The following is a 26,924-nucleotide window of genomic DNA, read 5'->3' as shown; positions in this document are numbered from 1 at the left end:
AGAGGCCTACTTTCTATAACGTGGTCCTTACATGAACCTTTTGGGGCATTATTTGAGAAATACTTAAAATAATTAGCCTTTTAAAGTAAAAGACTCTAAATCACTTTAATTTGAAAACCTTTTAAAAATAACTAAAATTTTGAAGAAACAACACATGGACTCTTATGTTTTCAACCTGATGACACGCCCCTCGTGTTTTGGTGAATATTTGATAAACCCTCTGTTTTTTGAAATTGAGGACATGCCCCCTTTCTTCTCTCATAGAATAACGAAAATGACCTCAATGCCCTCTTCATCATCATCATCACCATTCTCCTTGTTTTGTCATTGCTATCATTATTGTCTAAGAGGTTGAGGATGGTTGATTTTGTGAAGAAAAATCGAGGATTTTTAGGTTATTTTTCATTAGTTTTTAAGAGGAGTCCGTTGATTGCCTATAAGGCATTTGTGGCTAACAGAATGGATTTCCCAAATCTGAGGCGATTGTAACTTTCTTGTCTTTAATCTATATCTGCTTGCTAGATTGGCAGTGACACAAAAAAAAAAAAAAAAAAAAAAAATTATAAGAGAAAATTGAGGTCATGGTCATCATTTTTAAAATTTCTCAACTATTCACCAAAAGTGGAAGTTTGAGTAGGATATAATTTCTTCAAGACATTGAATGAGGTTTTACAAGGGTATTTTAGGTATTTCATCAAATTATATTTCAAAAAGTTTTTCTAAACACGATATGTTCTTAAAAGTGGGCCTCAAACTATCTATAATGGGTAAATTCCCAAATAATTACCGAAGTTTTTAAAAATGCTGAAAGTGTTACATGTGTTGACATAACTATCACGTAATGTTGACAAAATATTATTAAATTGTCAACATTAGCAACATTTTGAAAACACCGAAAACTTTTGTAATTATTTGGGAATTTACTCATTTATAATCAGTCTTTAAACACTTCGATAAATTTTTTGAAAAATAGAAATTGTATCATCGTTTTCCCCTTATTTTATGTCACATAGACTACTCCTAAACACTTAAATTCATCCTCAATGGAGGGCTCGTAATAAAAAGGTCAACCAAACAAAACAATCATGAATTGGTCAAAATGCTTCTTTGCTACTCCTTTTTTTCTGGGTAGGGGAAAGGAAATTAAGAAATGAAACAAAACATGTTAAAGGAAAATAATAAGTTAAAAAAATGACGAAAGACAGCTTCCTATCAAACTAGTTGAATCTGGAAGTCAACACTTGGGTAGATCAGATGAAGGAGGTGGCAGCTTCTGATTGGGGAGCTCCCCATCCAAGACGACCCAAGCCATATTCAAGCCCCAGCTTGTGTGGGTTTCCAGGTGGCAATGCATAAACCATACACCTATCATCAAAACAATACAATTATATATATTCTCATAATTTAAACAATACAATTAGCACAATTATATATATTCTCATAATTTAAACTTTTTTACATTAGTCCTACATTTATATAAATTCAACATGGATCACTAATATAGACAGCATAGTATTAAAACTTGTCGAATTCACTCAAACTGGGCCAAGTTTTTTGTAACTAATTTGTATTTCAAGGTGATTTGGCCCCAAAATTTGATGAAACCAATTAATTGAATTAACTTGACAAATCATTGAGTCATCTCTGAAATTTGATTGAGTCAGCTAAAATATGCAGCGAGTTAGGTCAGAAACTAGATCAAAAGAAATATTTTTTTTATTTAAAAAAATTAAAATATTTTTTATTTTATTCATCCAAGCTGACTCATAAGTTGTTGGCTTGACTCAGCTTGGTGGACATTTGAGTCGAGTTTTAAAATTTTGATAGAAAGATTATCTATTAATCTAATTATGTAATCCAAGGAATTAATCTTAATTGATGCTCATCTATATCCGTAAGATATGTTATGAGATGCATTAATATTACAATGATAGAGTGAATCTCATATCACAATGAACTTAACTTACCTCTATCATTTTCCAGTAATTGTATTGTCCTTTTAAAGAAAGAAAATGCAATTGTTTATAAGAATATCAATAATTCATTTTATGAAGTGATCAATCGTTCATGGTTGGCTGGAAATTCCAATCATGCTTGCTGGCAATGCATGATTTGTAGACACCTAAATTTGATCGGACTCTCAACGCAAAATGCCCTAAAAATCGTAAAAATTAGAATGGGTTTCGAGGTCCAAACCTACAAAAATCCAATGTATTTTGTCATTCTTTTTCAATAAACGGCTCAAGGTTACTCACGTGGCTCATGGACCCAAACACCTCACCACCCTCCTACATTCTTAAATTCAACCCAATACAAGCCCCAACCCATTCTTATTCTACACTTTCCAACCCAACCTAAACTTATCACCTAAACCCATTTAAATTAATCCTATCCATCACTACACCCAAGCCCAACCCAATCATTCTTTAATCCAATCCATTACTCAAACCCAACTCAATCCAACCCAACATCATAACCAATCAACATGATCATCAAGGTGGGACATATGTCACCACCTCAACTCACTTCAACTCTCAACCCTCAATACTCAACTCTCTCATGCAAGTCAAGGAAAGTCAAAGAAGGTCAAGAAAAACAAGGTGGGTTTGGATAAAGACTCTTCTCCTCTCACCCCTTCAACTCCCCATTTTCTATTTATCCCTATTTTCTATACCTTTAAATACACCACAATGGTTTGAATCATCAAAGGGCCCATTTTTTAGTAAATGTGCCCTCAATGATTTGAACTAACATTAAAGTCCTTCATACTTGATGACACATATTGGATTTTTCGATTTCTTTCATTTTATTTTTATTTTCAAAAGTTGACCGAATCTGAGGTTACCACTAAAGGTGGATGGAGTAGGGTACCTAACACTTTTCCTACTTCATAAAATGGACCCCTTATCTGTAATCAAAAGTTGGACCATATACCTTATCCGTATGACAATCATCAAATGCTAAAATGACATAATTTTCAAAAAATGCGACATCGGGTGACCATTCACACCTATTTCAAATATGAATGGTGATGACTCCAAAACCTCCAAAAGTGGTTGATATATTCAGAAATGAATAAATAACGTGTCCACATGATCTATAACATAATTGTAATTGATTAAGGTAAGTTAGAAGCAACATTACAATAATGTGCATGAGATATAGAAATATGGTTGGTTGGAAAGTCCAATCATGCTTGCTGGCAATAATGTGCATAAGATATAGAAATATGGACCTAATTATAACCATAGTCACAAATTCGAGAATTTTTTTGACAGAAAAGTGTCTGCTATAACAAATAACGATAAATCGGTTGATCAACAAAATTGATGATTTTGTTTTTTTCAAATGACCATTACTTTGGAAAACTCTCCAAACTTTTTATCCAAACATGCTTACCAAGCATATAAGCATGATATAATAGTTGAATTGATATAGTACACACCTGGGTTTTCTGCAAGGAATTGAATGGCAACCCATCCACTGGATGGCACACCAACGGTGTTCCTCTCAACAGGGTCGACAAGATTGAAATTTGCAGGATCTGTATTGGGGTCATAGTATCCGAATCCTTGCCCCACTATGAAGAAGTTGAAGCCATGAAGGTGAAGTGGGTGGCTCTCAGCGCCAAGTATGCTTGCGTCCTGCATCACCAACACTTGTGTTGAAGGGCAATACCACCACTTTTGTTCCATTACTCACCATAGTGTTTTTGGGAGGAATTCCTGTGTAGTTGAAAGGAATACTTGGGTTAGCAGGGAAATCAGTTGTGTAGACTCCCAAAGGTTTTCCCAAGAAATAAGATTGCATGAGGGCTATGGTTGGCATAGCAAAGGAGACATTGTTTATAGAAGCTGAGAACATAGTTCCACTGGGCCCTTGGCATGTTTGGTTTGTAGGACAAGGGTTTGTGCCCAATCTCACTGTGAAGAAGAATCTTTTATCGACAGTTTGTGGGACGTTAGCGGGGAATTGGGTAGTGGCTAAGCTACGGAACTTCTTTGTGAAATTCATGGCGAATGAAGTATTGTTAAGAGGAGGAAGGTGAGGTTTGAAGAGTTTGAGTTTCTTAATTGAATTGGTGAAAGAGGAATGAGAGGGTGGTTCGTATTCGAGGATGGCCGCAGTGGTGGAATTGTCGAATGTGCCAAGGCCAGTGGCATATGGTCTCGCTAACATAAGGAATGTGGCATTGGGGAAGTGAGGTTTAGTTTTGAGAAGGACATTGGTGGTTTGTCCTGGAGTGATGAGAAGTGTATTTGTTTCGAAAGGTTTAATGTAGACAGCGTCGGCATCGACTACAGTGAATGTGTGGTTTGCAATGCTGAAGAAAAGCTTGACATTGAGTGCAGCGTTGATCAATCGCAGGAGATATGTCTTTCTGGGCTTCACCTTCAGCTTGAACGTATCTGTGAGGAGGCCACCCCATATGTCAAAACAAGGAATAACAATGTAAATCTTACATTGCCACACCAACTCTTTTTTACAACACACCAAACAATAAATTTAGATATGATGTCTAAGATTTATACATCGAGTCCAAATTGTATATACACAGGGAGGAGTGTTGAAACCCGAATTCCAAAACCTCAAATCTTCCTCCATGGATCTCTCAATAAATGCAATAAAGGGAGATTATTTGACATAGAGATCTAAGGGGCAAGATTTGAGGCATAGGATTGGGGTTTCAACCCTCTACAGGCCCAATATTGATAGCTCTACTAGGTGGACTTTTTCTTTTTTATAAAATGGATATAAAAAAATAAAAATAAACTACCCTCATTTGCAATGTTACCTTTTGCTGAGCAGTTGTACAATGGCCCAGGAAGTCCATTAATGGTGTAGGCATCAGAGACGTTTGGGGCTCCTCCTGTCTGCAAAGCCTGGTTGATAATTGCCTCAGGATCTGCCTTAAACCACTCTCCTGGATTTTGAATTTATATATAAACAAAAATGTAGCTTATAAAATGTAGATATGTAAGAGAAATAAAGTGACATAAGTCAATAATTTGATCTTGATAATTGTTACTTACCAAAGATAATTGGGATTTCCTTGTATGGTTTAGCGAATGGGTAAGGAACACCGAGCTTAGGGAGGCACTACGTCATAATCACCATAAAACGACAGCCCAAGACCGTCACTTTTGAACAAAATGACTGCCGTAACAGTCATCCGAGGCGTCGTTTAAAAAGGAGTCGCGATTAAAATGCGACTGCCTATAAAAGTCGGAAAAAACGATGGTTTCAGACCGTCGAAAAAAACGACTGTTTTGACTCAGAACTGACTGTTTAAATAGTCATAAAAAAATGACGATTTTAGGCCGTCGTTTGTATGGATTTATAATATAAAAAAAAACACTTTTCTGAATTTGGAAATTAGAAAAATGGATCATTAAGAAAATTAGTTTTCTGAAGTACAAAACCACTGCAATGTACCAAAAACTATTTTGTGCCAACAGAAATAATGAAAAACTAATATTTTTTGCCGATAGAAATAACGTGGATGTTGCAACAATTGGTTCAAGTCTTGCCATTCAAAGTGGTTCTTATCTTAACAAATTACTAACAGAGTTTAAAACATACACTCCCCTTAAGAAATAACTATTACTTTTGTAGGATATGTATCTCATATAGGGAGAGGATATCCTTCTTGGGATTCCTCAACTTAAGCAACTCAGTGCCATAACCATGTTTTGTGAGTTCCTGCTTTAGTTTCAGCACGGTGAATCTAGTATGATCTTCCAACTCTGTTTGCTGGCTATGATTGTTATCCTCATCACCCTTGAAAGCTGAAACTCCCTTCTCTGCTTGTGTTGTGCTCTTGAACCTCTTTCTTTCCCTTACTATTCCACTATCAACGTCCATATCTTGGATGGATTCCAAAGCCACATCGTAATCATCTACCCTTGAGCGTTTTCCGTGTGAAACAGTCTTGAGTTTACTATTTAATTCTGTTGAAGTAAATAGAGTTTACCCTTAGTAGATTGTAGTTGGAAAGAAAGGACTATAGCCCTATTGTTTGCCTCAGCTCGGGTTGCTCTCTCCACCTCCAGAAGGCTCTCAAGGAATTGAACAGTACTTGTCCTCTGCTGATTGTTTGATTGTAATAGTGAATCGATCTCTTTTTCTCTATCTTCGACTCTGGCCTCCAGTAATGAGACTTTGGAAAGGGCATCCATTTGACAAGCATGCACCCCCTCTACTTCCTCTATAAGATGAGCTTTCTGTCTCTCCAGGCTTTCAATATGCCTTCCATTGCGCAATGAAACCCATCCTTGGGCGATCGAGATGAAACCTTTACATCAACAATATTTTAATGGTGTTATTAAACCAATGAAATAATAATAAAAGAAGGTAGGCAAAGAAAAAAGAAAGAGAGGATTTTCAATTTCTGGTAGTAAGAAGATGAGATACGTAACTGACCTTGAATTCTGAAATTTTTACATACTCTGGCGAAACAAGAAGTATGTTCTCTGGCTTCAAATCAGTATGGATGAGATGCAATCATGCATAACTGCAAATTTTATAAATATAATACCAAAACATAAGCACTTGTAGCAGTGGACACATAATTCAACATAACAACCATCTACTGATTAAACAATTTAACTGATAATAGCAAGCATAGGCAGAGAGGACTGCCAATGATAGTCACACCAGTTCAGTATTTGCACACAACTGCAAAGAATAACCTGCTTAACGGCTTATGCAAAAAAGAAAAAAACCTTGAATCTACTAAAGAACATGAAAAACATTACAAAATATATGATCAATGGGTAAAGCGTTTATATAAAAAATAATAATACTCACCGAGACCCACTTTTATCATGCTTTGCAAGATATTGTAGCACATCAATCTCTATCAAAGCTGCTTCATGATACTTCTTAACTCCACAGACAATTTTGATGGCAACCATTTCCTTCCTTTCTCTATCCCAGCATTCCAAAACCTGACTGAAGGTACCTAGATAAGATAATAGAAAGGAATGCATGGATGTGAGTGAATTTTCATCCTAGTTTAATCATAAGTTGAATAGAAACCGCCAAACCCTGCCTAACAAATCCCAATTTATGTGATGCAAATCTAGAAGCATGCACCTAATTTACTAATTAGGTAACAGAGAACTTAAAATGCTTTAGATAGATCATTTTGACGAATAGATTTTGAACACTTAAAATGGTTTAGATAGATCATTTGTATAAATTAATTATCTTCATGTCCAAGTAGTTGAACTAGGGGGTCTCACCAGAGAAGATTGTGGCGGCGAAACTAAAAGGGAATAGGTGAGTCTGGATGAAAAATTCACAATAAGACTAGCAACTCCAGCAGAGATTGAGCATTTGAAGGAGGGAAAAGATCATACTTTTGATCTTTATATCACTTCACACCTGCAAAACGGAACAGTGGTTTAATCATGTATTCCAACATTGTACATATTGATCACATACTCCAAATAGTTAAACCTACATAATTCTCTTGATGCCAACTCCTTTAGCATAACAATGGCCAAATCATCGTAACAACTTGTTATTTACTCTATTTACCATATTCTCTATTTGATTCTTCATCCCCTCACCCCCATCCCCAACAAAACACATAAAGTCACCAAGTCAGGGTTGGGGAATAAGTTGGCAAGGGAAAAAATCTAATATATATTAGGCTACAGTTAAGACTAGTAACTCTTCCTACTAAGTTTGGATTCATTAAAAGATCAAAACATCAAATTCAATGTCAAAATTAAATGTGAGCTCATTGAATAAAACAAAATGAAAGATTTATATATTAAAACATAGCATCAACTCCCACTACAACATTTTAGATCTACAGCGATTGTTTATAACAACGGATAATTTTATCCGCCTCTGTATGTATCTTTATTGCAGCGGATACTATTATCCGTCACTATAAATAGTATTTATTGCAGCGGATACTTATATCCGTTGCTATAGGGTCCCTTTATCCCCCATTCAATCTATATAGCAGCGGATCCATATATCCGCTACTACAAAATCATTGTTTTTCCATTAGTCTCCCTCCCTACCGAGTTTTTTAAATGAATATAGCAGCGGAGTATAGGTTCCGCCGCTATAAAGTACATTATTTTTTTAAATATATAAAAAAATTCAGTTTTGTGAGTTCTTTTGGTTAATATATATTTTTTAAAATTAAAGATAACAGCGGATAATCGTTTCCGCAGTTATAGAGTATATATTTGTTTTAAAATTGAATAAAACAGCGGATAATATATGCTGCAGCCATAGAGTATATAAAAAACGCTACTTCTAAATTCACTATAACAGCGGAATATGGTATCCGTAGCGATAGAATACACTTTTTTTATATATAAAATTCTAAATTGACTATAACAGCGGAATATGATATCCGCAGCTATAGAATACACTTTTTTATATATAAAATTCATTTTTTTTAGTTTTTTAAATTCAATATTACAGCGGATGGTATTTCCGCAGCTATAAATTTTTGTTAAACCATAACATTGTAGCGGTCATAACAGCGGATAGGTAGTTGTGCCGCAGTTTGGTGAGTTTGTTGTAGCGGATAAGTTCTTCCGCCGTTTAAAGGTCATTCTTATACAGCGGAAAAATAGTTCCGTATGTAAATGTTCTATAACTTCGTGCGCGAACATAAAAATCAATTCGAGAAGGAAAGAAGAGGGCGCGAAAAGTAATTTTCCCTTTCCCTTTCATTCTCTCCCTCGTTACTTCGTCTCTGTCACTCTCTCTCTCTCTCTCTTTTCATTGCTGTCTGTTGGTGGTTGTGAGTTCGAAAAGCTCGACTGGACATCCATCTCTCTCTCTCTCTCTTTCGATTTTTTAACAAGCTCGCAACGATCCATTTCTATTTGAACATCCGGTAAGATCTCTCTCTCTCTCTCTTATGTTTTCGATTTTTTATTTTTTACAATTGATACTCTGCAACCGATCCATTTCTATTTGATTTTTGTTCATCCATGGATTCAACCACCCAATACGACTCAAATCTCAAACCCTAGAGTTCCATCGATTTTTTATTTGAGTTTCTTTTGCTAATTGTGATTTGTTAAACCTAGGTCTCTTTTGTTTTTGTTGTTAATTTTTGAATTTGTATATTGTGATTTGTTAAACTCAAATATTTTCCAGATGTCCTACATTTTTCCAAAATTAATTTTTTGGTCCTTGTTCACGATCTTGACAACACTTGGTACCATCCGAACATGGGTTGATATTTCTGAAATATAAGTACGGCAATCAAGACCCATAAGAGCAATCGATGGTCGGTATAGAAATCCATGAAATTGACAAAAAAAATCTTGATTAATGTGTGCTACCTAAGCAACATAGTCTTGGTTAGGAAAAAGGGGAAAAAATAACTTCTGTTTAGAGAAGATTGATTCTCAAACCTTGATCTTTACTTGAAGCTTTGATTTTGACTAATCATGGCTTTAATTCCATTATATAGCTTGCTATTGCTACTGCGTTTTTTATTTTAGGTCAGATATATGTTGCATTTGTAGTTCTTTTGAAAATATATGGGCATTTATCATTTCTTAGAGGTATATCCATTGAATGTATGTGTAGCATCTTAATATACTTTATATTCGGGTACAATTTGTAGTGTTCGGTGAACTCTACAGGTTTAGTTTTGCATTCAAAACCCATATGACAACATTTCATTATCTACACAAAAACCTCCAAATTTTTTAATTTTTTATGTTGGAATTATTGATTGGATGTAGGTAGATGCTATTGCTATACCTCATTAAAATGTACATAGACACATGTTACATTCAATGGGGTGACCATTTCTGTAGGTGGCTGAAGATTATTTGGTTCAGATGTTTGAAGATGCAATGCTTTGTACTATTCATGTGAAGCGTGTTACACTTAGTAAGTTGAAACTCTGTTCTATGCATGCTCTTTTTTGTTTGAGTTTTCAATGGATGTAGGTAGGAGGATATAAGTTAAATGTAATATATATATATATATATATATATATAGGGGACGATTCAGCAGCCCTAAAGTTTGACAAGTTTGGTGCCAAACATTTTTCAAAATATGGGTTAGAAGCTTTGGAATGAGAATTTTTTTGTGAGGATGATCTCTATGATGAGGAGATCATCCTCACCAAAAACCAGCCTATTCCAAAACTTCTAACCCCATCAAAAGTGATTTACAAAAATTAGACGGTCCACGATTCTTCAACTTGTAAACTAAGGTTAGAAGTTTCAAAATGAGCTGATTTTTTGTGAGGATGATCTCTTCACTGTAGAGATCATCCTCACAAAAAATCAGCCTATTCCAAAACTTCTAACCTCATCAAAAGTGATTTACAAAAAATGTTGGCACCAAACTTGGCAAACTTTAGGGCTGCCGAACCGCTCCCATATATATATGGGAAATGTTTAGCAACAAACATTTTGGCAAAACATTTTTCAAAACATGAGTTAGAGGTTTTGGAGTTGGCTGATGTTTGGTGAGGATGATCTCTACCGTGAGGACATCATCATCACAAAAAATCAGCTCATTCCAAAACTTCTAACCCCATCAAAAATGGTTTACAAAAAAAGGACGGTCCACGATTTTTCAACTTGTAAACTAGGGCTAGAAGTTTTGGAATGGGCTGATTTTTGGTGAGGATGATCTCCTCACCGTAGAGGTCATCCTCACCAAAAATCAGCCCATTCCAAAACCTCTAACCCATGTTTTGAAAAATGTTTTGCCAAAATGTTTGTTGCTGAACGGGAACCCTATATATATATATATATATATATATATATATATATATGGAGGAAAAAAAAACAACTTACAGCAACGGATGATGAGATAAGTAAATTATTTTATTTTCTAAAAATTTATCTATTGCAGCGGATATTTATATCCGCTGCTATATGTAGTATTTTTTTTATTAATTAAAAACTGATATACTGCCGCGGATAGTAAAATCCGTCACTATATGTACTATATTTTTTTTTATTAGAAATTGATTTATTGCGGTGGATACTAAGGGCCTGTTTGGATACCAGGAGTAGAACTACTCTTCCAAAGAATAGGAGCTGGAAAAGTAATTCTGTGTGGAAAGGGCGTTTGGCAATCAACTCTGTGAAGTACTAACAGAAGTACTTTTGTGCTGGAAGTCTGTTTGGGAACCATACTGACTTCTCATGACTTCTAGAAAAAAGATCAGAATACCCTTATATTATACCAGTTACTGTTTTTTATCTTTTAGTGTCATAATATGCCTTCAAACTATACTGTTTTTGACATTTTAACTATAAATATTAATATAATATAATATAATAAATATTAATATAATATAATAAATATTAATATAATATAATATAATATTTTAAATATTAAATATTAATATAATATGTTTAAATCCATTATACTCAAAATTTTAAAAAAAATTTGACAGACTGTTTTTGACATAATATGGCATAATATTAAAAAAAAAATTGACAGACTGTCTTTTAGTGTCATAATATGCCTTCAAACTATATTGTTTTTGACATTTTAACTATAAATATTAATATAATATAATATAATATAATATTTTAAATATTAAATATTAATATAATGTGTTTTAAATCCATTATACTCAAAATTAAAAAAAAAAAAATTGACAGACTGTCTTTGAATGTTATAATATGCCTTCAAACTATATTGTTTTTGACATTTTAACTATAAATATTAATATAATATAATATAATATAATAAATACTAATATAATATAATATTTGAAATATTAAATATTAATATAATGTGTTTAAATCCATTATACTCAAATTTAAAAAAAAAATTGACAGACTGTCTTTTAGTGTCATAATATGCCTTCAAACTATATTGTTTTTGACATTTTAACTATAAATTTAATATAATATAATATAATATAATATATATAATATAATATAATATAATTAAATATTAATATATAATATAATATAATAATATAATATAATATAATATTTTAAATATTAAATATTAATATAATGTGTTTAAATCCATTATACTCAAAATTTAAAAAAAAAATTGACAGACTGTCTTTTAGTGTCATAATATGCCTTCAAACTATATTGTTTTTGACATTTTAACTATAAATATTAATATAATATAATATAATAAATATTAATATAATATAATATAATATTTTAAATATTAAATATTAATATAATGAGTTTAACTATAAATATTAATATAATATAATATAATATAATATAATATAATATTTTAAATATTAAATATTAATATAATGTGTTTAAATCCATTATACTCAAAATTAAATTTTTTTTTTAATATTAATAAATATTTCTTTCATTTGATTTAAGGGCAAATGAATTAGGAATATTTTCATAGAAAATTAATAAAGTTAAGGGTATTTTGGTAAAACGAACCGTTAGATTTTGACTCCCCGCAAGATGAGTTTTGAGAAATAAGTTTTCTCGACTTCTTCACAAAGAGTAATTTCTTGCTCTTGTGCGGAGTAACTTTTCGAAGGAGTTGTTCATCAAAACGCATCCAAACGACTTCTAACTCCCCGCAAAAGTCAGAAGTAGTCAAGGAGTCCTATCCAAACGCCTACTAAGTTCCGCCATTATAGGAAGTGAATTTGTTGCAGCGGATATTAATATCCGCTGCTATAGGGAGAATATTATATTCATTTACAATGGACATATTGCAGCAGATATTAAGATCCGCGGCTATAGGTAGAATATTCTATTCATTTATAAAATCGACATATTGCAGCGGATATTAAGATCCGCGGCTATAGGTAGAATATTCTATTCATTTAAAAAATCGACATATTGCAGCGGATATTAAAATCCGCCGCTAAATGTACTACCTGCAACAGCGGAATGTGCTATCCGCTGCTATAGTTAGCGACGGAGGAATCTACGACGGATATTTGGTTCCGCTGCTCATCGCCGCAATAGCCTTTATGACGGAAAAATTGCCTTATAACGGCGGAAAAATCCGCCGCTACAGATAAAAAATGTTGTAGTGTCCTTTCATAACCTAACATATATATACATACAAAACATGTCCATACACTCTCTTACAAGTTCTAATTTTGTTGCCCACTTTGAAATGGCCGTCTATAAGCATGGTCAATATCATCTTGTCTAGAGGGACTCCTTTCCTCTCCATCTCTTCCCTTGCTCTATTCAACATGCCTTTACTGCATAGACCCCCAATGATCACCCCATATACTGCTACATCAAGCCTGATCCCCTTACAATGCATTTGGTTCAAATACTTCGTGACCAAATCCATAATTCCTTTCTTGAAGTGACCATCTATCATCGAAGTGTAAACAATAGAATTGGGTTCAATCCCATCTCCCTCCAACATTTTCAAGAACAAACCATCCACACTTTCTAACATTCCACATTTACAAAAACCATCTATTAAAATTGCAAGTAACAACATTCAATCCTTTTTTGGTGAAGTTGGAAAACTTAAGAAGCAAGAAGATGGTCAAAAGTCAATAGACAACCAACCATATATAATATATTAATAGTTTCTTTTCCAAAATCATGGAAAATGCAGTGTTGAACGGTGTGTAGTTGTGTTCAGATTCTGCTATTGTAATGGCCATAATCTAACTACGATGATATACACACAAAAAAAGATAAAGAAAGAAAACTCACTGATTCTTTGTTCATGGGCTTTGAGCTTGAATGAGGTTTCTATAAAGTCATGCGAGTGACTTTTCTTCACACCAACACCATTGGCTTTGTCACCATCTGTTCTCAGCCTACACAGCCACAAGCCCACAGCTATGATTTGAGTACCAGCATGAATAAAGAACGAGAAAGAGACCTATATATAACTACAAAAAAATATCCCATCAAATGGTCGACATGGAATTTAAGGCCTCACCGCATGGAAGCTTAGAAATGTTTTTGGTTAAAATGTAATTTTTACTATTTTAGAAATTATTAAGAAAGCTACTAGTATTGGAAGACAGGCAAATAATGTAAACTTAGTCACCCACAAACCTTCTGGCTTCTTCATCCCATAGCTTAGCGTCCATTTCCTTGCTTGGAGGATATGGTGGGAGGCTTGAGGGCTCACACGCATCTGTTCTCACAGTTTTCTAAGAGAACACAAGGGAATAAAAATGTATCAAAAAACAGAGATGAAACTCATTGAAAAGTGATACATATGAATTTCTTGTTAACTAACTTGATATTCAATAAACCTTGTAAGAGAAAAAATCATAAAGTAAAGAAATTGGGAAATAGTACATTGCAATCCATACACTCATCATCATCAAAGCTTTATCCCAAAAAAAAAAAAAAAAAAAAAGGATCATCCAACTGAATAGTAATGCAAGCAATATGAAACACAGAGATGTAGTAAGTACAACTTTCATGAAGTAGTTTACAACAAAATAGCATTTATAGCCACAAAAACAAGAACACATTTATAACTTAAAAAGATGAAATCTCTTACTCAGACTATGGAGCAATTGTATGTACTGCAAAGCTGAAGCAGTGCTACTTGATTAGCTGGATCGAGAGATTCTTTAATAAATGCTGGGTACTTTCCAGGGGAGAATTGAACCAAACAGATCAGACTGAAGAATTGTTAGAATCTTACTCGCACAAGAATGCAAAAGCCACAAAAAATAAATAGAATCTTACTCGCACTACGGAATCCCACCAAATACAAAATCTTACACTTAAGTTGTCTTCGTTTTTTTTTTTTTTTTCATTATAGCAGGTGCTCTCACAATTTATATCAAGTTGGAGAAGAAAAATACCCAAACCGTGTTCTTGTGATTGTACGTTATTTTCTCTAAAAAATAAAGATAAAAATTAATGTTTAAAATCTCATCTTAAGGCAATGTATTGATCAAGAGTTGATCGATATCGTCTCTAACAAAAAAAAAATATTCCAAAACTCCATGGATGCATTTTAGAGCTTATGATATTAAAAAAAATAATAATAATAATAAAACAAAAACTGAAAATCCTAGAAATCGAAGCAAAGAAAAAACAATGAGAGTTGAAATAACACCTGTGAAATCAAAGAGTGCGAGAGGAAGCTTGACAAGCTTTGCGAGAGAAGGAACCCTGGGATGAAGAGGATTTTCAGAGAAAAATCTCTAATTTTATAGAGGGATTGAACCAATCCGAGTGCGCATACCCTAGATTTGATCAAGATTCGTAGATTTGGGATAAATCTAGGAAGCAAGTTCACAAACCCTAGATTTGGGATGCTACGGAGAGAGAGTGCGTGCGAGAGATAGATCCAACGACAGAGAGTTGGATCGAGAGAGAGACAGATTGCGAGAGACCGAGAGAGAGTGAGAGAGAGAGAGAGAGAGAGAGAGAGAGAGAGAGAGAGAGAGTGAGAGAAAACGAGATAGATAGAGAGAGATTTGCGCGAGGAGAGCCGAGTGAGGGACAGATCCAATGACAAGAGAGTTTGATCGAGAGAGAAAGAGAGAGAGAGTGCAAGAAACAGAGAGAGAGAGAGAGAGAGAGAGAGAGAGAGAGAGTCGAGTGAGAGAGAGGGTCGAGTGAGTGAGTGAGAGTGAGAGTGAGAGCGAGAGCGAGAGAGGGTCGAGTGAGTGAGTGAGAGTGAGAGTGAGAGCGAGAGCGAGAGAGGGTCGAGTGAGTGAGAGTTGACCAAATCGAATCTGTGAGTGAAAGAGAGAGAGTTAAGATATTCGACCTGAGTCGCATTGATTGGCAGGAAAAACACTGATTTGCGACTGATGTGATCCGTCACTTAAAACGACGGCCTAAAGCAGCCGTTTTTCTCGAAAAATGGTGTCGCCTTTTACCCCTTATGACGTAGTGAGGATGATGATGGGTCCATGAATCGTTGATCTCAACCATTAGATGTGAGCATGCCACCATAGAGTCCCTCTCTGACCCACAATAGTGAAGTTGTAGACGTAGGTCTGACCAGTCTGTATGGGGCATTGAGTCACATAGGCTGGTCCATCTGCCCATCCACTCCGAAGTTGTTGAACTCCATGCCTGTAATTACATTATTAATTAGCTCAAATTTTAGCAACAAGGCTAATTTAAAATGACGCGGGAATAAGATGAGAGTTCCATATTAATGGATAGAGATATTGTTCTGAACATGGTTAACCACCTTAACAATCACCTGGTCTCCTTCCCTTGCTACAATCCGAGGCCCCGGAAACAGACCATTTACGGTCACGATGCTCTTAGTATTACACAAACGAGTGAAGTTCTTCAGCTTAATCTGCAAACAAAATAATAACAGAGAGAAATAAAAACCCATTATTCATTAATTTTATAAAAACATTAATATAATATATATATATATAGGCCATGTATACAACACGTACATCAGATTTGTAGTGTTTTGTTATTCCTGCATCAATGAACCCAAGGAAGAGCCATAAAACACCCAAAAAAAAGATCAAAGCTCCAATAGAAACTTGTGATGAAGAAGGTGCACCCATCTCTCTTTATCTCTATCAATCTCTTTGGCGAAAATGATGAGAGACAAGATTGCTGAACAACTAAATGTTTGGGTACAGAAACATGAGAGCTTTGAAGGTCGTTTATATAGAAAAAAAATAATGATAAAAGAACGTATATGGGTTGCTGATTAGGTGATGAGAAATTGAGAAAAATATACATTAAAGACAGTTGGTCTTTAAGTTATGTTGGACCAACTGTTGGTCGAGCTTAACTTTAGAGTGTTGCCAAAGTCAGTCTATTGGATCTCCTTCTTGTATCCGTCAAACTTTTCCTTACAGACAAGATTCTTTAACTACTCTAAAAATATATAGCTCCTGTTTTACTATAACACGTACCTGATTTTAGGACTCATCAGCATCTATAGAAAGTTTGGATAATTTTTTCATTTAAATTGTTAGTTTTAGTTCTTTATGATCTAAATCCATTTATTTGATTTTAGTTATTTTAATCTCCTCATCATGCTTAAGTTTAAGGGAAATTATATTGAAGATGCACTATGTATAATATGAACGAACTACTTCAATAACCGTGCATGAGGAAAAAAAAATGCTATAATTTTTAAATTACATCACTGAAGAACTAGCTATATTTTACATGCCTCCCTCACTTATCAAATATTTCAATATGTCAAGCTGAACCTTTGACCTTGTGTAGAAAGCTATGGAGTTTCGAGTTGGGTGGATCGTAGTTTTAAAACTCAACCGAGTTGTTCATGTTGAAGACTTTGCGACTCAGCTTGGACGAGTCAAATATAAATAAAGTAATTTATAAAAATTTTAAAAACCAATTTTTATTTTTAATATTAAAATTAATAATTTCTATTTTCCTGAAAAAAATATTAGATGTAAGTATGTAGCCAAATGATTTGATCAAGTTTCTATCCTGACTCAGATTATTTTTGAGCTGATCACTTGGTTGATTGCATTGATTAGGTACAAACTTCACTCTCAACAGTTTCGGTTGGGTTGACCCATGATTGTTTGGCCTGTGGTATGCACTTTGTGTGCTTATGCATTAAAAAAAATGAAATTTAATGCTGAATTTTTTTTAAAGAGATTTACTTGGCAGACCCAACTGTTGTATTTTTATTACAAAAATATCCCTTGTAGTTCTAACAATTCCAAGAGAACCTTAGGGTCTGTTTGGATACCAAAAACAGAAGTACTTTGTCTAAGAGCAGGAGTCGGAGTACTCTGTGAAGGAATTGAAAAAGTACTTCTGTGTTGAAAGGGTGTTTGAGAATCAACTAGCAGAAGTACTTTTATGCTAGAAGAGTGTTTGGGAACCATACTGATTTCTCATGATTTTGAAAAAAGACCAGAATACCCTTATATTATACCTATTACTATTTTTTGTTTTTTAGTATCATAATATGTCTTCAATCTGAATTATTTTTGACATTTTAAATATAAATATTAATATAATTGTATTTAAACCCAAGTATACTAAACATTTAAAAAAAAAAAAAAAAGTGACAGTACCTTCCTTAAAAATTAGATTTTTTCATCTATCAAAACTACATTCAAAGATTTACAATCAAACATATGTATTTAAATTCAAATGCATGAAAAATCAAAATAGATAAATCACCATTATGTATTTATGATAATGGTGATGATGATAAAACATATAGCCTCAAATCTCCTACCATTTGATGGCCTTTTAGAAGAACATATGATCCAATGATCCACTCCTCTCGGACCCATTTTCACTCTTTGTTATGAGAGCTCAAATTTGATCAAAATAGAAAATATGAAGTATAATGATCTAGAAAGTCCATGTATTGGACAAGATAAAATTTTGATCAATGGTAGATTGTATTTACAATGTACAATACCTGGGTGGGGGGAGGGGGATTTGCAACTTGATTAATTCTCCAAGTAAGTAGTTGTATGAGCTCAACACATGACATCTTCAAGTACAACCAAACCCCAAAGAATTACAGAAAAAAATAACCCATTAACAAAACACAAAAACAAAAGTTTCAAAATAAAATGCACCTATAACATAATCAAGAACCCACAACAGATCATAATTTCTTCCAACACCACCAACCCAAGATCAGCTAGGACATCATCGCACCAAATTGAAAAACTACACCTCAAAAGCAAATAATTTCAGAGATTTCAAGAACCCAATTATTCACAAACACCCATTTATCTATTAATCATATAAAAAGAAATAAGAATCACACATAATTGATCCAAATCCACAGTCCATTTTCACTTTTAGATCATTTTTTCCAAGATTCTAGAAATATCAAAAAATAATCAATTTTAAAAGCCCCATCTACCCATAAAAAAATTGAAAAAGGAAAAACCCACTAGCACATTTCTTACAAATTGCAAAGAAAACACGATCAAGAAGATCAAGAAACACCCATAAATAGAAAATTTCAAAATAGACCGAAAAAATAACAAAAAAACATAAATTTTCTTTTCAAATTTATACCTTCTGGCCATTGTGGGAGTGAAGATGGTAATGAAAAGTGCATTGGTTCGGCTGAAAAAGAATCAGAGAGTTTGTTCCAATAAAAACACTCTCATTCTAACATCTTCTCCATGTAGTTAAAGCATCAAATCCCCCCAAAACTCATAAGTTTTAGGTCTCTGGGCATCTACAATTTGTATCCGATTCTAAGCATATTCGCTAAGCGAATATTCAATTATTTAAACAGTCGTTGATGGAACATTGAAAGTACAAAGAGGAAAGTAAGATCTGAGAGTTTATGAAGCATAGATCGAATATGAGGGATATTCTCATAGAAAAAACATAAAAAGGTCAAGGGAATTTTTGAAAATCTACAGTACTTTTGCCTTGTAAATTGACTTCCCGCAAGATCTATTTGAAAAATAATATTTTTGGACTTCTTCTCAAGGAGCAAATATTGCTCTTACGCGAAGTAACTCTTGGGTGGAGTTTGTTATCCAAACAGTCACCAAATGACTTCTAGCTCCCCACAAGAGTTAGAAGTAGTCAATGTGTCCTATCTAAGTATCTTTTTTTTACTTTATAATGTTTGTTACCCACTGTAGACACCCCATTTTCGCACTCGTCCTATTAATCAACTCGTTAATCCGATTGCGTCGATTCCCAATGATGGATGGATATTTCAATATTTTTTATTTGTTACCAGATATATTTCTAAAGTTCGGATGAGATATTTCAAACAAACAAACTTTAGAAATCATACTATGCTAGGAAAATATCACCCAAAAACATAGAAATCATCATTTTTGAGATAAAAAGAAGTTTTACGAGAAAAATCACTAAAAATGTCTTAATTACCCAAATACTCCTGACATTAGAACATCTCTAGAGCCTATATTACATTTAGGAAAATCTTTTCGAACACATAAAACAACAAACTAAAACCACATATATTATTTCACCAATTTCCACCAACTTCGATAAAATTAGGAAAACGCTCCTTATAGGGTCTATAATCATTTCACACCGAAAATCCATAAATGAAGAAAACCAATACTCTCATTCAAATCTTTATGAAAAACTGATTTCAAAACATTCTAAAACATCGAAAATCAACCTCTCAATGCAAAGCTCTCTTAACAACAAAATGATAAATTTTCAAATCCTCAAAATAAAAAATTTGAAACGAATAACTAAAATATTAATTAACGTAAAATGAAATCTTAATAAATTAAATTAAAATTTTTTGAACAAATAAAATCAATTAATTAAACCCACGGATCAAATTTTAAGTGGTGGCCCATTTATTTAAGTGGGGCCTACATGATATTTATTAAATAACCCTCCACAGGGGGTCTCAAAGAGTTAAAAATATAATTTAGTAAAGAACCCTCCATTGGGAGTTTCTCCAAAAATTTTAAAAAAATCTTCATTTTATGTAAGATTCAAAATCCTAACTCGAAATCCTAATTCAAAATCCTAACTAAAATCATAATTAAAAAACTTAATCTTATCTTGAAGAAACCTAATCAAATCCTAATTTTCCAAAAAACTCAATAAAAAGGAGCCTCCACAACCTAAATTTGCAAGTTTAGAAAAATCCTATGAAAAAGAGGCAAAAAACTCTCCAAAGACTTTCCAATACCCCAAATTTGAAGTCCCAAGTCTTTACCTAACACCCAAACCCCATTTTTTTTTACCTAAAAATACCTAGAAAATTTTAAAAATACATCGAAGATTGGAAGCAAATCTAGTGACGGAGACAAAAATAAGAAGACTCACACGACGAACACTCTCCGCCAGTTCTGAGGGAATCAACTATTGTAATTACTTTGATAAAGAAAACATTCATTTTTATTTTAATTTTTATGTTAGTTTTTGCAATGTAAAATCTTTGGAAAAAGTAGAGACCGACGTTCGTCGGACGAGATTGGTGCCTAACACCTTCTAATCCCGTAATGTGATCCCCAGACCTATAGTTTCTTTTTCATGATTCAGAACTGTATATCCGTTTAGAGTCAATGTTTCGGTTCTTAAATCATAAAAGTAGGTGGCGACTTCCAAAATACAAAAAACGAATCTGCACCTTTGGATCGAGGGCGCTTTCAATGGCGATTCCACTAGGGATAGTTTGAGGATCAAACTTGAAGAATCCCAAATATTAGTGCATTGCAAAATCGGCCTAGTTATTTATTTTGTTTATTTTTTTTATTTGTATATTTATTCATTTTATTTTTTATAAATTTTATTCTTTTGACTCAATTGTGGATCATTTGTTTGATTTTTGAGTATTTTATTTTATTTATTTTTTCTTGTTTTATGATCCAATTAAGGGTTACTTTTGATAATCCTAAATAATTCAAGATTTCAAGAAAAAATGTTAATAAGTTAAAGGATGGAATGATGGGGATTGAAATAAGGAGCCATGAAATTTAAACAAAAAAAAAAATTTGATAAAATTTTTTTTAGCGTACTGCTATGCGTGGGTGGTAAGCTATGAAAATAATTTTTTTTTGTGTTTATGCGTAAGTGATGTGCTTAGTAACAGTAAAAAAGAAATCAACTTTATTATGCATGGTGTGCGGTTAGTAAAAAGTTTTTATTATTATTTTCTTTTCTTTTCATCTCTGTGAAGAAGGGGAAGCAAAGGGAGAGAGACATCTCTCTCTCTCTCTCTCTCTCTCTCTCTCTATATATATATAGATATAAATTTTCAAAATATGAGTTAGAAGTTTCGGATTGAGTTGATTTTTTGTGAGGATGATCTCTATGATGGGAAGATCATCCGAAAAAAATCAGTCCAATTTGAAACTTCTAACCCCATTAAAACTGATTTAGAATGTGGATCGTTGATTTTTTGCCAATAATTTGTAAATCACTTTTGATGGATTTAGAAGTTTTAGATTGATCATAGTGACCATCCTCGCAAAAAATCAGCTCAATCCAAAACCTCTAACCCATATTTTGAAAAAACCATTGTTTTTACATATGTCCAATGAACCGGCCCCATATATATATATGGGAAATATGGGTTAGAGTTTTTGGATTGAGCTGATTTTTTGCGAGGATGGTCACTATGATGAAGGATCATCCTCACAAAAAATCAGTTCAATCTGAAAATTCTAAATCCATCAAAAGTGATTTACAAATTATTGGCAAAAAATGGACGGTCCACATTCTAAATCACTTTTAATGGGGTTAGAAGTTTCAGATTGGACTGCTTTTTTTTTTTTTTTTCCAAATGATCTTCCCATCATAGAGATCATCCTCACAAAAAATCAGCTCAATCTGAAACTTCTAACCCATATTTTAAAAATTTATTAATGTTATATTGTTTTTACATATGTTTTTTCACATGTCCCTTGATCTGTTCCCTATATCTAAACACCTGATATCACAATTTTATTTTCATGTTTTCCCTCTATTTTCGTTGTTGTTTCAAGCATTTGGTCTCCTCCTTTGTCTACGTTCTTCAAGAAAGTGTGACAAAACATATCATTTCGACTCTCGACTCTTCATTTTTTTTCTAGCAAATCTATTGTGCAAAACCCAACAAATTTTCCACCATTAATGTTCTAAATCGAGTTTCAACAACTTATTTTTAAATGATTTTCTTTAATTTCTTAAAGGGGTTTGGGTCGGATCATCACTAGAACGCTTTTAATCTGTGGGTTTCAATTACTAAGGTTAATATTAGAATTCAGATTGCAATTGTTTTATCTATAATTGAGATCTCAGTCAGGTGGGTTTGTTTATTATGAGAACAACTTTGGATCTTTCGAGAATTTCTCATCGGTTTTGTGGATTCAGCTGTTCGGGTGTTGAATTTCTAGGCTTTTTCGCTAGTTGAATCTTTGTATTTAAAGAGATGGTAAATTTGGTGTTCCCTCTGAGGAACCTATTGTGGGTTTCTACTGTGGTACCGAAAGCACTTGTGTCGGGCGATGCCAACGATGATATCGAAGGTGATGAGGATTTGGGTGTTAAAGTGGGGGATGATGGATTTGCAGGTATTGTTAGATCCTAGTATTGGAGAATTCAGGAAGATTGAAGTTGTGATTTTAGAGAAAGAAAAAGAGATTTGTATCTCAGAACTTCTTTGTCTCTGTTTCTTCGATAAAACTAGGACAGGAGTTAGTATTCTTACAAATTACTGTTTCTAATTTTTGATTTACAGATTTTCGCAAAATAAAATTCTCTTACACTGATTGAAGCGAATTTCTTAATTATCCGATTTCTTTGCAGGAAAAACGCTTGAATTATGGAGATCAAATAAAAAAAAGTAAAAAAAATCAATTCTTTTTTTATATTTCTACATGTTGAGATTTCTTCGGAGTTCCAACGAAGATGGAAGGGACTGAATTTCATAGTTTCGACAATCCTTGGAAGCTAAAATAGTCGAATGCTAGATTTCCTCATTTCTTGAGTGAAATTTATGGGAGAATGGTTGAGATATATTTTCAATGTGCTTGCCTTGATTTTAATTTTGATATAATGGGTTTTGTATTAATGTGATCTTCATATTTTGTGATATGATTTAGCCCATGGGCCAATTTATCTGAAAAATGCTCTGGGCACACCCCATCCTATTTTGCACACCACTAGCACGTTTAAATTATGCATTGCACGCTTGCATGTCCCTTATAGCTAACGTTACACTAGTGCGTGGCCCGGTCTCTTCATGAGACGCGACGTCATTAATGAAAATCACAACTCCAGTCACGTAACTTTATGGTATATAAAATTAGGAAAATCAGTACTGTTTGATCAGATGACCCTGAAAGTATATCGATGCACCCACGTTGGAACGACTTAAACCTTTATCTTATTGTAACCCGCAAAGTCACATGTCTTGATTGTCAACGTAAAACTATTACATGGTCGGTCCTCTTGTGGGATGTTAAACTATTTATAAAAGCTACAACTTTAGACTCATATCTGTACGGTACATCAAACAAAATCATCACGTACCATCTAGTTGAGTACGCTCGAGAGATATATAGGTGCACTTGGGCAATGGTGACTAGATAAATTGCATTACATGTACTAAACCTAGAGTTTAGAAACTCCCCATAGGTCACGACTCGAACTTATTGTGGGTGTTCCCGGGTTGTCTTTTTGGAAAGGGACATTTCAAATATTGAGATCAGGAAATTACGATTTTGTCCTCAAGATATTAATTTTTTGGTTATCATATCTCTGGATGCACCAATTTAAAAAAGAATCCATTTTAATTGTGGCAATGATTCATAATGATCCAGTCCATTTCGATCCAACAATCACGATGGTTCGGATCATTCAAATCAAAATGATATTCAAATAATTTTCTAATTTAGGTCCCAACCCATTTCAAAAGAAAAAAAATGTTTTTTCAAAGGAAAAGAAAATAAAGAAAAAGATTTTTACATAAGATCTATTTTTTTGTATGGATCTTACTAAATATTTTTTTTACAAAATATATTTTTCTAAAAAAAATGACTTACGAAAATCTATTTTTTGCATGGATTTTGAAAAAAATACTAAAATACCCTTTTGTGTCAACTCAGGATGCTAGTCGCAGGTAACAACCCAATTGACCAGTTGGTCAAAACAACAATCATAGGGATGTATACCGTAGAAAAAATCAACTTTGAAAAATTCATGTTGAGATGTGCATTTTACTTCCACGAGTTTGAGATAGATTGGAATTTTTTACGCGTTTTGGTTAAGCGTTGGAACCTTTATTTCCATATTTTTCACATTGGGTAGATGCACTTGTGTCCTATTCATGAAGAATATTATGGCATTATGGGGATTTCTACTTTAGGACCTCTAGTCAGGCCCTTATTGAAGACAAGATATTCTGGTGACCTCACCTCAAGACCAGACATCTCAAAAAAGAAGCCAAGACCCTATTTCATAATGGGTGATTAGATATAGTACCTTTGTTGGGATCGTACCATTCTCGCAATCATCTTATCAATGTAAAATAAAAAACTTGGTGAGCTATTAGAGATTATCGATTGTGCTTAGGAATCTTAGCCCAATACATTTTGACATCCAAAAGTGATGGTCAAACCATCCCTGAGTCATTCATTGACACAGCTTCTAGTTCTTAAGGAAAGCCAATTTTATGCCTCTCATTTTAGCTAAAACCTTCTCGGGTCTAGATGTCATAAAAAATGGTGAAGGGAAAAACTTCAAAAGAAGCCCCACCTACTTTATATGTAGCTTTGTGACCGTCTTAAAATTGTGGACATTCCTTCATCCCTCGAGTATGGGCCAAAACACTTTTCCAAAAGAAACTTGATAGTAAGTTACAACTCAGTCAAGGCTTTGAGCAAATGGTTGGATTTCCATCTTGTCCATCATATTGGTTTGAAGTACCCTTGTAGATAACTAACTATCCTGTTCTAGGTACCAAAGGATCCTATTACTTTCGTCTAATTGGATTGGAGGAAACATCTTTTTACCAACCTAACTTGATCCCAAAACAATATGGACTGCCTATAGATTTTTCTTTGCCTCAACGTAAATATTTCTTCCCTCTTGAGCCATTGATTGAAATATTAATGTATTTCATTGAGAAGACTTGGAACAAACGCATCTTAGGGTATCCAGATCGACCAACAGAGTTTAAGGAATCATTTGTTAAAGCCAAGATAAGTAAATCTGATTGCCTTAACAATCCTGATGATCAGTAAAACAAAGCCAAGCATCTATGTAAAAAATAGTTTAAATCAGTTTTTTTTTTTAAAGTTGTTATTCAATGAAAACATTATTTGTCAGTAATTTTTAATAGTTCAATAAAATTATTTTTCTTTTGAATAATCATTACATAAATGAATTGTTTAATGGATTAGTGTACAAAATTAAATAAAATCTCAAGATTCATTAAAATGTTATCAAGATGATAATACTAAAATTGATTAAATTCACCTTCGATGGGGTTTCAAGGTTATCATTATGCTTAAACTCAAGCGTCCATTTCTTAACTAGAGTAGTAAATTTAGTCGGTTATAATGAATGTCAGTACCAAGTCAACAGTCAGAAATAACTTCAAAATATGAACTTACAGAGATCCGTAAAATTCTAGCAGTCTTTATCACATATATAAACAGTATAAAAAGCAAGGTGGGAGGCCTTAGAATAGATTTAAGAATCAATGAAAAACCCCTTGACGATCCAAAGGGAAAGAAAATAGAAAGGAAGTGCAACAAGCCCTTGTCCCTTCTCTCTTTTACTAGATTCCCTCCATTAGTAAGATGAGGAAGCCTAGGAGAAAATTTTAATTATGTGTTATTTCTTTATCTTTCCATGTTCTTTATGTTGTTTATAAGATTCTTTTTAAGGTTTTATCCAAATCTAATAGATCAAAGCTTTAGATGAATATCTATACCTCATATGCTTAACTTAGATGTTTTATACTTTTAGATAAGATCAAGATGAAACATACTTTATCTAGATATTTGGTAGTAGGGACTTCACACATTAGTGAGTGAAGAAGTCCTAACTATAATATTTTTTCAAGTTTCATGTCATATCTTCCAACCCAAGGAGTTCACACCAAGCCCTTGAGGTTGAGTGCAAAGAATGATAGACTTAAATATAGTTTTATTTGCTAATCATAAGTAACTCTAATCACTAATGATTTTATTTCTCTTGTTTTCTTAGTATAAATTTCTCTTTTGTTGCATTATTTTCTAGCAACATGTACTTTTCATTTTGTTTCACAAAAATATAAAATAGGTTTTAAATTGTAATTTACGTTAACTTCTTTCTTGCTAACTTGATAATATCCCCTCTTTCTCTTGGGTTTGATCATTTACTTGCCCTCAAATTAAGGATAGTATAAAAATATTAATTTATGACAAGATGACAGTGACGACATAACTTCATTCTTGCTTTAATTAGTTTTTTTTCTAACCTTAAAACTATATATATATATATATATAGATATAAATTCACAGTGTCATATTTCCTAGCCAATATTCAAAACCAATTTTTAAAAATGTCATAAATAAAGTTTAATGGAAGTGA

General features: G+C 33.3%; 1 long non-coding RNA gene and 1 pseudogene across 4 annotated transcripts; both read right to left on the bottom strand.

Moving 5' to 3' along the window:
- Nucleotides 1-928: 928 nt before the first annotated feature.
- Nucleotides 929-16,453, bottom strand: LOC147380750 (laccase-17-like; annotated as a pseudogene). The gene is made up of 7 exons (XR_015175147.1): nt 16,337-16,453; nt 16,080-16,230; nt 15,797-15,996; nt 5,034-5,100; nt 4,796-4,924; nt 3,446-4,409; nt 929-1,365 (listed from the first exon to the last, which is right to left on the bottom strand). The product of XR_015175147.1 is annotated as a laccase-17-like (transcript).
- LOC147380751 (uncharacterized) lies at nt 6,251-15,502 on the bottom strand. Of its 3 annotated transcripts, none has more exons than XR_015175141.1 (7): nt 15,025-15,502; nt 14,458-14,581; nt 13,650-14,098; nt 7,248-7,389; nt 6,811-6,964; nt 6,424-6,514; nt 6,251-6,295 (listed from the first exon to the last, which is right to left on the bottom strand). It is a non-coding gene; the product is annotated as an uncharacterized LOC147380751 (long non-coding RNA). The 3 variants fall into 3 exon arrangements; XR_015175143.1 differs by lacking the exon at nt 15,025-15,502 and adding an exon at nt 14,649-15,007; XR_015175142.1 differs by lacking the exon at nt 15,025-15,502 and adding an exon at nt 14,685-15,007.
- Nucleotides 16,454-26,924: the final 10,471 nt, after the last annotated feature.

The sequence above is a fragment of the Akebia trifoliata genome, unplaced genomic scaffold, assembly GCF_017979445.1.
Source record: "Akebia trifoliata isolate Shusen 1 unplaced genomic scaffold, ASM1797944v1 Contig01014, whole genome shotgun sequence".
In the NCBI taxonomy this organism is placed as follows: domain Eukaryota; kingdom Viridiplantae; phylum Streptophyta; class Magnoliopsida; order Ranunculales; family Lardizabalaceae; genus Akebia; species Akebia trifoliata.
Note: the sequence above shows the minus strand (reverse complement) of the source record. Positions and strands in the feature narration are given on the sequence as shown.